General features: G+C 41.8%; 1 protein-coding gene across 2 annotated transcripts in view; it reads left to right on the forward strand.

Annotated features, from left to right (window-relative positions):
• The window catches only part of LOC132267379 (uncharacterized), a 79,627-nt gene that overhangs the window by 43,918 nt on the left and 23,072 nt on the right, over positions 1-12,637 (forward strand). The gene's annotated exons all lie outside the window — the stretch shown is intronic.

Below are 12,637 nucleotides of genomic sequence, written 5' to 3' on the forward strand. Positions count from 1 at the left end.
CAAGGGAATGTTATTTTGAAAGGTTGATGAAAAATGTTCTTTCAATGAAATCTTTGGTCAGAATCACAATCACACAATGACTAATATTTCATTGTATGATGATTAAAGCATACAAGGAAGAGTAAGGTTAGTAAAATGCTCTTTACGGCTGTTCCTTATGCTATGTGGGTTGAGAGGAATGCTAGTCTGCGCAAGGATTCTAGGGGGGGTGCTACCGAGCTTGCTAGGTCTGTCTTCTTTGAGGTGCTTGAGTCTGCTAAGCTTAGTTTGGAAGACATTGGCTTTCTTTTGTAATTTTCCTATCCTTTCTTTGTTGCTTGGGCAGGTTTATTGGCCTTAGCCTTTTGGCTTTGCTTCTTCAGAGGGTATGCCCTCTTTGATTTTATTTTTTTTTCCTGACAAGTAAAGTTGTATTAAGAAGTGTTCAAATGGGGAACGCATCCCTCAAAAACAACACAAGGCCAAATAGGGCCCCTAAACTCCCAAGGAATCCAAAAAATAACTATTTCATCCATAGATTTACGATCTTTCGCCTAGGATTTTGAAAGCCTCGTAGAGTATGTCTCTCATAACCCTCGAACGTTCCTTCCAACTTATTTATTTGCTTCCGAAACATCTAAACAGTTAGAGGATCATAAGAGATCAGATCCAACTTGGGAACTTCAAATTTATTTAATTATAAATCCAAGGACCAGTGCTTAATCTTTAATTTTTGGTGCCAAACTTTTTGCCATGGTGACTAGCGGTGTATAGAGTTTGTGTACTAATGTTGAACTCTCTGCAAGCCATGTAACAGTGCTTAGTCTTTAATTTTTGGTGCTAAACTTTCGTATATTCCTTCTTTTTTTTTTTTTTTTTTTTTTTGCCTGACAAGTAAAGTTGTATTAAGAAGTGTTCAAATGGGGAACGCATCCCTCAAAAACAACACAAGGCCAAATAGGGCCTCTAAACTCCCAAGGAATCCAAAAATCAACTATTTCATCCATATATTTACAATCTTTCCCTAGAACCTAACAAAAAATAGTACTAATAATGGAGAACTTCAGTGCACCAATACAGGTCTCCTTCCCTTCAAAAGATCTTCTATTTCTATCAAGCCATAAACACCACCAGACACACAAAGGCGTGACTCTCCAGAAATTACGAACTTGGGGCCCCACTGTACATCCTCTCCAAGCCTCAAGAAGACCTGGGCATAACCTACTGAACATCGAACTTGGGGCCCACTTTACTTAGGTCTCACGCGCCCGGATATTGCCTACATTGTTAGTGTGATTAGTCAGTTTATGTATGCTCCATGTACACCTCACCTTGAGGTAGCTCATCTTGTTCTTCGCTACCTCAAGGGTTCACCTGGTAAAGGGATATTGTTTGGCAGTAATGGCCACTTGCGTGTTGAAGCCTATTGATGCTGATTGGGCAGGGTATGTGACTGATCGACGATCTACTTCAAGATATTGCACATTTGTTGGAGGTAATCTTGTTTCATTGCGAAGCAAGAAACAGTCTGTTGTAGTTAGATCTAGTGCAAAGGCTGAGTTTAGATCCATGGCGCATGGAGTTTGTGGGTTGTTATTGCTACGTACGATGTTGGGTGAGTTGGTTTTTCCTGTTCATGAGTCAATGAAGTTGTATTGTGACAACGAGGCTACTATTAGCATTGCCCACAGTCTAGTTCAACATGAAAGGACAAAGCACATTGAAGTAGATCGACACTTCCTCAAGGAAAAGCTTCATCTTGGGCTGATTTGTAATCCATACATCAACACACTTGATCGGGTTGCTGATGTTTTGACTAAGGGTGTGAGCAAGACTTGCTTGCTAAATAGGTTAGTCAAGCTGGCCATGATAGATATCTTTGCACCAGCTTGAGGGAGAGTGTTGTCAGGGGCTTATTTGTTATTACTTATATAATGTTGGGGCTTATGTGTAATTTCTAAAACTTGTTATTATAAATAGAATATGGTGGAAGGATGAAAGTATTCTTTCATTCTCTCTCTCTTTTTATCTCAGCCGCTTTCTTCTTTTTTTCTTCTTCTTCTTCATCTCTTACTCTTAATTTGATTATATCTTAAAGTCAACACCATCATGGTATGGATACAGATCTAACTTTGAATGTAGGATCAATACCCAAGTGCTGAGGTAAATCAATTTTATATGCATTCTCTCCAATCTTCTTGATGATTTGATAAGGTCCAAGCTTCTTCTTGCTGAGTTTAGAATAAAAGCCAGCTGGGAACCTCTCCTTTAGTAAGTAAACCATCACCATTTCGCCTTCTTTAAAGCTCTGGATGCACATCCTCCACGTCCCATCTTTCTTTGGAGCATTTCTGGGACTGCACATGGGCTCATGGATTCTCGAATAAATCCCTTCTCCAATAGCTCTCAACTTGTCTTTGGAGTTCTTCATGCTTTTTTGGACTCATTCGATAATGGGGCAAGTTTCGTTGGCTAGTTCCTGGCATCAAGTCAATATGGTGCTGGATAATCCTTTGTGGTGGCATTCCCGCAGGCAAGTCAGCTAGGAAAACTTCACTAAATTCATACAACAATTTGTCCATTTCAGCAGGTACTTCTTGCAGTTCTCCTTTCTTTCCCTGACAAACAACACATATGCAACTCCATTGTCCTCAAATTTATTTAGAAATTGACGAGACGTCTCAAGTAAGCGTGTCCTTCCTCTTTTTTGGACTTGGGAAAGTCTTCATCTATCATTGGAGCAAAGATCACCTTAACTCCATCCTTATAAAAGGCATACAAATTCTTTTCACCAAGGGGTTAGTCTTGTTATCCAACTGCCATGGTCTTCCCAATAAGAGATGACAAGCCTCCATATTCACCACATTACACAAAGACTTTATCTGAATAACTTTTCCTAATTGAAAAAGGAACAAGGCATTGTTCTGTTACCTTTACTTCACCTCCCTTCTTGAAAGCTATCTGATCTGGCTTTGGATGTGGATGCACCTCTAGTTTCAGCTTTGTAACCATCTCTTTATAGACTAAATCCTCACAGCTGCCTCCATCAATGATGACGTTGCAAAGTCATCTGTTATATGTACATCTAGTTCTGAAAATTTTGTTTCACCTCCAATTACCTTCCGGTTGTTTTGGTGTTAACATAGCTCGACATACCACCAGACTTGGAAGATCTCTATCTTCAAATGTGACTTCATTTTCTTCAAAATCCAGTAGGCCTTCATCATCTTGTGCTTCATCAAATTAATCCTTTGAATTGTTTGATTCATCTTCGTTGATAAGCTAAGAAGCGCGGACACGGATATGGGACACGGATACGATACGACACGGCAAATCCAAAAAAATTAGGACACGGACACGGCGAATAGTATATATATATGTGATGTAGTACTTTAAAAATTACTGAGTGTTATTATTTTTCTATCAACCACACAATGAAAAAAAACACAAATCATAACTCATAACTAATAAACTATAAAAGAATAATGTTGCATAGTTATAAAATCAAATAAAAAACAAGACATTAGAATAATAACTAGTATCATTTAATCGTCATTGCAACTTTACTCCAAATACAAAAGCATAGACAGAAAGGACTATTAACATTCATGACTGTTTAACATTCAGGACTTTACCGTTAGCACTTAATATTCACAAAAACCTAAAGGCTAGTCCCCAAAAAAGATACAAAAACAAGTCAGTGTACTATCATCTATTCCCATCCATCATTTGACCTAGGACTTTTACCATTTACAATACCAAAAGGGTAGTACAAAACAAAAAATAGAACATATCAGCATTAAAAATTAAAAAAAAATAAAATTAACATATCAGCAAAAAAAAAATAATAATAAATAAAATAAAAATTTCCAGAAAAGTGTGTCCGAGCCGTGTCCAAGCCGCATCTGAGCCGTGTCCGAGCTGTCCAAGCCATGTCTGGCAGCCACAAGCATACCTCAAGTATTTCTGTTAAACTCTAAGTGCTTATCAAAAACTCGCTCAGAGATTCCTAGTTTGGCATCTCCTTCAACAACCTTCTCCAACAGCCCACAAACTACCGGTTGGTAATGAAAAGTCATCTTCTCACCCTTGTGCAGAATAGGACGTCCCTGACTTTTCCTCGCATCTCTATTGTGACCAAGTACTTGCCTCCCACACATCTTAATGGCACTCGAATGGACTATCTCATTGCTTCCAAGATTATTGCAAGTCAATATCACACCTATCCTCATAGGTTTGCCTCACTGTAAGGACTGCTGCAATTTCGGTTGCCATCTGAAAACGGATTTCATTCTCCCACCACCTTGTGTAGTCCCCTCACAACCCTTTTGAGAACTAGGATCGTCACTCCTCTTTCTAACTCTTCTTTTGCCAAGACCTGAATTCAGATTTCTGCCAATTGTAGAAGACCATGTAGAAGCTCCACCTGTTACTGTATTCCATTGGAGAAGATGCAAAATTTTCACCTTAGTGCCCTGTAGTACCACAAGAGAATCCATCACGACCATCATTGCTCCACCCTCTGTTACAACCTTGTAACCTTTGGAGTCTAGCACACCTACTGAAACAAGATTCATCTTCAGATCCGGTACATGTCGCACATCTGACAATATTCTCACCAACCCATTATGCGTCTTGATCTTGACTGTTCCAATTCCCAAAATTTTGAAAGCTTTCTTGTCCGCTGTCAAAATCGAACCACCTTTCACCTCTTTATAGGAAAAGAAAGAATCCCTACTAGGACACATATGAACAGAACAACCAGAATCAAGAATCCAACTGTCATTAAATGACATACCTGAACACAAAGTTGTCATGAGAACGTAATCGTCACTTTCCGAATCACTCGTTGTTGCAGTTGCCACAGAAGTTGCTTCTTGAACCTTCTCTTTGCCATTCCCATTCTTTGCCTTTAGTTTGGGACAGTGCTTGATGATGTGCCCTATCTCATAACAGTAGTAACATTCCACATTTTTATGAGATCTAGATTTGCCCCTACTACCAGAACCCTTTGTCTCACTTTTGCCTCTTACAAATAGACCCTCGGCGTGTTCATCTCCAATATTCCCAGACACCTTTTTCCTCAACTCCTGAGAGTTCAATGAGGATTTAATATCCTCCATACTAATAATGTCTTTTCCATAAAGCAATGTAGTAACAAAATGCTCACAGGAAGGAGGCAAAGAACACAACAAAATAAGGGCTTGATCCTCGTCATCAATTTAATATCAGTATTTTTCAAATCCATAATAATAGAATTAAAATTATCAATATGCTCCTTAAAAGGCATACCTTCCTTCATATGAAGGTGTAGAGTCTCTGTTTCAGGTAAAGTCTGTCGGTGAGAGACTTCGTCATATACAGACTCTCCAATTTCAGCCACAACTTTGCCGCCGTGTCTTCATTAAGAACTTCACGCAGCACCTCATCGGCTAGATTCAGGAGAATCGCACTGCGCGCCTTTTCATCGACCTCATCCTTGTCTTCATTGGACATAGTTATTGGCAACTTGTCCATCCTGAACAACACATTCTTTAGACCTTGCTGAGTCAGCAAAGCCTGCATTTTAATGCGCCAAAGACTGAAACTAATCTTACCATCAAATTCTCAATCTCGTATCTAGTCGACATCTCAAAAAACTCCTCAAAAAATTTCTCGGTGAATAATACCGTAATTGTGAACAGTACCCGAATAGTATCTGTGAACAGTACCGTACGTGTGAACAGTACCAGTGAATAATACTGTACACATAAACAATATTTGTACAAAATACACGAACCCGAGCTTTGATACCAGTTTGTTATGAAAAAATGATCGAATAAGAGTTTATGAGAACAAAGAGAAAATTATTGACAAAAAATTAAAATAGCGCACACACAAACGAGATAAGGATTTACGTGGTTCGGCTATGCCTACGTCCATGGGGAGAAGAGAGAACAATAATTCACTATGAAAATAAAGAGATACAAGGCAAAGTGGTTCACACCCAAAACCCAAATACACCCACAAACTCTCACTCTATAACTGATATTACAAAATGTTCATTGATGATCTGGGATGCTTCAACACCATGGAGGGCAAGGCTCTTTATAGCCAAAATATCATCACACATCATTGCTGGACTTGGTGACCACGCATGGAGAAGCTTGCTGAATACACTCCTTGGTTGCCAAGCATGATGAAGTAATGGGTGATGCAAGAGCTGACATCAGAATTGAGCCACAAAAGTCAACATTGCGGATTCCAAGTCTTTAGGCTCCCTCCTCTTAAGCTCCGTGGCCACCCAAGATTGCAGTCCATCTATGAACAAGCACACGCGCTGCCGCTCTGGCATCTCTAGGATCTCTAGCATCGAGTTAGAGTACTCCTTCACATACTCCCTTATGTTGCCCTTCTGCTTCATGCGCCTTAGGTTGATCATGACGAGGTCCTCGACATACTCGGGGTAGAACTGCCTCTTGAACTCCTCCCATGTGTCAACCACTTTTGTGCCCCTACTCGTGATGCACTGCCTTCACCATAAAGCGGCAGTGTCCGTGAGGTACATGGTGCCTGTCTGCACCTTCTCCTCATCATCTTCGATTTCCATGCACTCGATGTATTGCTCCATGTGCTAGAAGAAGTTATCAATTTGGCGCGCATTCCTTGCCCCATCATACTCCTTGGGTTTCGGCGCCTTCTTCTTCCTTGGTTTCACCACAGCCTCACACGACTGGGAGAATTCCTTCTTGCACTCGGCAATCTCCACGAGCAAGTCGTCTACCCGATCATGCAAGTCCCTTTCCTTCTGTCGCGCCTTGGTGGCCATGCTGTCGATCAGCTCGTAGAGCTCTGTAATCTTTCTCTCGAGCCTGTTGAACTTGGTCTTCGTGTAGACCAAGTGTGTGGCGAGCTTCTCCTCCAAGCTCTGCCCCATGACGTGGATTTGGTGGTCTCCTTCGTTAGCCATGTCTTACTCTAACAAAGCTCCCTTGATGAACCTGCTCTGATACCAACTGTCATGGGCTTAGAGTTTAAGCACCACTCTAGCTGTTCCCCGTGCGGCACCAAGCTGTTGCTCCTACTCGTGCAAGTACTTGGTCAGCCTGACTCCGGTGCCCACCTTAGCCAACGCACTCCCCTCGTGCGATTACTAGTGTTGTAGTAGTCCTTGCCCTCACCTCACTTGGCTTGCACACTCACACACACTAAGGCACTTAAGTTGGCAATGAAAGAACACTTCTATTACTTCAAAGAACGCTTCTCTACAAGGCTCTCAAGACTCACTCTAGGACTTGATGGCTACAAAATGAAGTCCTACTCCTATTTATAGGCACCCCCATCCCTAATGGATGACTAAGATGCAATCTCACCGACAGTGGAGATTGTTCCTCTAGAACTTACTCTAACCTTCACTACATATCTACAAATATCTACAACATTCTAGAACTCTCCATACTACTCCACACAACTCTGCAGAACTCTGGAGCCTTTCACACACTTCTACAATATTCTACACATTTCTACACATATCTAGAACCTTCTACACAACTTTAGACAACTCCGGAAGACTCTAGAAACTCCCATGCCATGCAGTAGCAGTGCAGCATCCAACTCAGCGCCCGCGTGTCGCCTGCGTGGCATAACCTCCATAGGCGGGGCGTGACACTTGATTGGCTTTTAAACTTGTTCAAAATCATGAGAGAGAGAGAGACAGACAGACAGAGAGAGAGAGAGAGAGAGAGAGAGGACTTCTATGTATTGTGTATTTCATATATCTCTTAACCCTAAGCCTGCATAGGCATATATAAAGATACAAGACTAACCTAATAACACAAGGGCCCTACCAACTATATGTAATTACATAATGACCTAACATAAGTGTGTGTGTGTATATATATATATATAAACATTCTAGCACTCCCCCTCAAGCCGGAGAATATATATCAAATAATCCCAGCTTGGAACAGATAGTCCTTAACCGATTATGACCTAATGCTTTGGTAAACATATCAGCTAATTGATCTTCAGACTTTATGAATGGAGTAGAGATGCTCCCACGTAATATTTTTTCTCGAATGAAGTGACAATCAACTTCAATATGTTTGGTCCTCTTATGAAACACAGGATTTGATGCTATGTGAACTGCTGCTTGATTATCACAGAACAATGGAGTAGGAGCTTCAACTGTCAACCCAAGTTCTTTTAGAAAATGTTGTATCCGTGTCAACTCACTAGTGGTATGGCCCATTGCCCTGTACTCAACTTCAGCACTAGATCGAGCTACCACCGTTTGCTTTTTACTTCTCCATGCAACAAGATTTCCTCCTACAAATGTGCAGTAGCCTGTAGTAGATCTCATTTCTGAAGGAGAACCAGCCCAGTCAGCATCTGTAAAACCTTCCACCCTGAGATGACCATTTGATTTATATACTAACCCAAAACCTGGAGCTTGCTTGAGATATTGGATAATCCGAAGAACAACAATCCAATGTGCCATTCTAGGAGCTCCCATGAACTGACTTACAACACTAACTGCTTATGAAATATCAGGTTGAGTGATAGTGAGATAAATTAATTTCCCAACAAGGCGACGAAATCTGCCCGGGTTATTAAATAGACCACCCTCATCAGACACAAGTTTTGTATTTGAATCCATAGGAGCATCAACCGGACGACCACCCAACATACCTGTTTCTTCTAATAAGTCCAACACACATTTTCGTTGAGATAAACTTATACCCTTCTTGGATCTAGCAACTTCAATACCTAAGAAATACCTAAGTTTACCCCAGTCTTTAGTGTGGAATCGATTTTGCAGAAACAAATTCAACTTAGCGATGCCTTCAAAATCATCACCTGTGATCACAATATCATCTACATACACCACAAGAAAAATGAAGCCAGCTTCAGTGTGCTGGTGAAATACCGAATGATCGGTCTGACATATGTTAAGACCAAATTTTAATCCCGCCTCAGAGAATTTTCCAAACCAAACCTGTGGAGATTGTTTCAATCCATACACGGCCTTTTTAAGGCGACAAACAGTGTGACGATACTCACCCTGAGCAACAAACCCAGGTGGTTGCTCCATATAAACCTCTTCTGCTAAAGTCACCATGCAAAAAGGCATTTTTAACGTCTAACTGAAATAGAGGCCAATGTCGATTAGCAACAAGAGAAATCAAAACACGAACAGAAGAAATCTTAGCAACGGTGGCAAACATCTCATCATAGTCAACACCATAAGTCTAGGTATAACCTTTGGCTACAAGACGTGCTTTTAAACGCTCAACGGAACCATCTGGAAAATACTTCACAGTATATACCCATCGACAACCAACAGGTTTGACACCTGGAGGTAATGGAACAAGATCCCACGTGCCATTCTGACGCAAAGCATCCATTTCATCTTGCATTGCTTTCCTCTAGCCCGAATTAGACAAAGCAGCCTTCACAGTCTTAGGAACAAATGTGGTAGACAATTGAGATGAAAAACATGAGAAGGATGGCGATAAGGAATTATAAGAGACATAATGGGCAATGGGATGATTAATGACACAAGATTGAGTACCTTTACGAAGTGCAATAGGCAAGGAATCAGACACAGCGGATGGTGTTGGATCCAAAGACTCTGACGACGACTGAGAAGGCATGATAGCAGATGGCTTTGGTCTTCGAGTGTAGACCTATAACGGGGCAGTCGTCGAAGGAGAGCTAGGTTGAAGAGAAAGTGAGGGAAGGGGAACCTCAGGAAGAGGCGACTCAGGAGTGACATCAAGAAGTGAATTAGTATCTGAAAAATATGGGGTGGACTCACAAAAAGTTACATCAACGTTAATAAAGTACCGTTGAGAAACAGGACTGTAGCAGCGATAACCTTTATGAGAACGAGAGTATCCAAGAAATACACACTTTGTGGCACGTGGGTCTAGTTTATCAAAACCAGGACCAAGATTGTGGACATAACATACACATCCAAAAACTCTAGGAGTAAGAGAAAACAAGGGAGAATCAGGAAAAAAAAATAGAATGTGGAGATTTGCCATCTAATACAGAGGACGGCATACGGTTAATAAGATGGCAGGCAGTAAGAACAGCATCACCCCAAAAACGTTTAGGCACACGCATGTGAAACAAAAGAGCACGAGTTACTTCTAATAGGTGTCGATTCTTACGTTCTGCAACTCCATTTTGTTGAGGAGTATAAACACATGAATTTTGATGAATAATTCCTTTATCACTAAGATATGTATCAAAGGGGGCTGAAGAATATTCCTTAGCATTATCAGAACGTAAAACACGAATTGGGTATCCAAACTGAGTTTTGATTTCTTTTCGATTTTTTTTTTCTTTTTGATAAGTAAAATGTATTAGAAGGCGTTCAAAAGGAAAAATCTCTCCCCCAATCCCAACAAAGAAGAGTACAAATAATAGAAAATTTCAACACCCCAATGGAGGACTCCTTCCCATCAAAAGATCTTATATTATGCTCTTTCCAAATGCTCCACAAAACACAAAAAGGGGTTACCCTCCAGAAGACTCTCACCTGAGCCCCCACCCATTGGTCCCTCCAAATATCTAGCAATTCCCAAGATGTCCGAGGCATGACCCAATGAATACCAAACAAATAAAAAATGAGACTCCAACAATCATGAGCCACAGGACAATGCAGTAACAGGTGATCCACTGACTCCCCATTCAACTTACAAAGACAAGACCGATTAACAATAATATGTCTTCGCTTCCTCAAGTTATCCAAGGTCAAAATCTTACTCCAAGCTGCAGTCCACACAAAAAAGGCCACCCTAAGAGCCGCCTTGGACAATCACACCGTCTTCTACGGGAAGGAAACACCATGAAAACTAGAGAGACACACAAAAAAAGACCAGACCTGGAACATCCCCTGAGAAGAGGGCACCCAAATCAGGGAGTCAACACCAGTGCCCTCCACCTCCTGTCTGTACAAAAGAGCCAACAAGCCAATGACATCATCCAACTCCCAATCCTGTAAAGATCACCGGAATCGCACATCCCAAGATTACCTCCCGCTATCAAGGCGATAGCAGTTAGTAACCATAGCATGTTTGTCAACAGCAATCTTGAACAGCCTTGGAAACAAAAGAGCCAAAGGCCTATCTGCGCACCAGGGATCCTCCCAAAACCGGACAAACCTTCCATCCCGAACTTTGAATCTAACATGTTTGAAAACTCGTCCCATCCTTTTCCAATGGCCCTCCACACCCCTACTCCACTAGCAGACCTGACTGGCCTAGCTGACTACCCCCCTCTCTCCTCCCCAAAGCGACAAGAAATAACCCTTCTTCATAATCTATGCCTTTCTCTGTCGAATCTCCAAAGCCACTTACCGAGGAGAGCACTGTTAAAGGGGGCCAATCTCCTAATCCCAAGCCCGCCCAACTGAAATGGCCTGCAAACCTGCTCTCATCTGACAAGAGGATACTTAAACTCCTCTCCACGACCCCCCCAAAGGAAGTTTCGTTGAAGCATCTCAAGACGTCCAACAACTGAGGCTGGAACCCGAAAGAGAGAAAGAAAATACGTTGGGAGGCTTGACAAGATACTCTTTACTAACGTAACTTTACCACCCTTGGAGAGATATTGCTTTTTCTAACCAGCTAATCTTCTCTTGACCCTCTCAATCACTGAGTCCTAACTTCCCACCCTCTTGGCCGAGTCCCCTAGCGGTAAACCCAAATACGAGATAGGGAAACGTTGTGTCCCACACCCTAAAACAGCAGGCAGAGTGTCCACCTCCTGAACCTCCCCCACAGGGACAAGCACACTCTTGCCCACGTTGACTTTCAAACCAGAGACAGCCTGAAAGCAAACCAAAACACCCCATCCTCTCCAACAGGTAGAACAGGAAATTCCAGCAGACATGATCATAGGCTTTCTCGATATCCAGCTTACAAAGAACACTAGGAGCCCCACTACACAATCTAGAATCCGCACATTCACTGGCAGTAAGAGCGGAATCCAGGGTCTGTCTACCCCCAATGAAAGCATTCTGAGACTCAGAGATAACTCCATCCAAATCCTCCCTCAATCGAAGTGTAAGGACTTCTGCGATGAGCTTGTAAATGCACCCAATCAGACCGATTGGTCGAAAATCCTTAATGTTAGAAGCACCATCCTTCTTAGAAATAAGGGCAATAAAAGATGCGTTCAAAGATTTCTCAAACCGCCCCGTGGAATGAAACTCATGAAAAGTGCCCATAACCTCGTACCGGACCACCTCCCAGCTCTCCAACAGAAATCTCATAGTACAGCCGTCCGGGCCTAGAGCCTTATCACTATTATAGCTCTTAAGAGCCTTCAGCACCTCTTCCTCTGAAAAAGGATTTTTCAACCCATCTCTTTCCCCTGCAGAAATAGAATCGAAGTGAAGATCATCAAGACATGGCCTCCATCGAAGAGGCTCAGAATAAAGCTTTTGGTAGAAAGAGGCAATACCGCTACGCACCTCCTCCTCAGTAGTCAAAACCGCACCATCCACACCCATCTGCCCAATGTGATTATTCCTCCTATGAGCATTAGCGGTTTCATGGAAAAAACTTGGTATTCTGGTCTCCCTCTTTGAGCCATAAGGCCCGAGATTTCTAACGCCACGAAATTTCCTCCAAAACTATAAATGTCACAAAATAATGAAATTTAT

This window comes from Cornus florida, unplaced genomic scaffold (genome assembly GCF_030987335.1).
Source record: "Cornus florida cultivar Cherokee Brave unplaced genomic scaffold, ASM3098733v1 CherokeeBrave_3.0.0_Hap2_Chr07, whole genome shotgun sequence".
Classification (NCBI taxonomy): Eukaryota; Viridiplantae; Streptophyta; class Magnoliopsida; order Cornales; family Cornaceae; genus Cornus; species Cornus florida.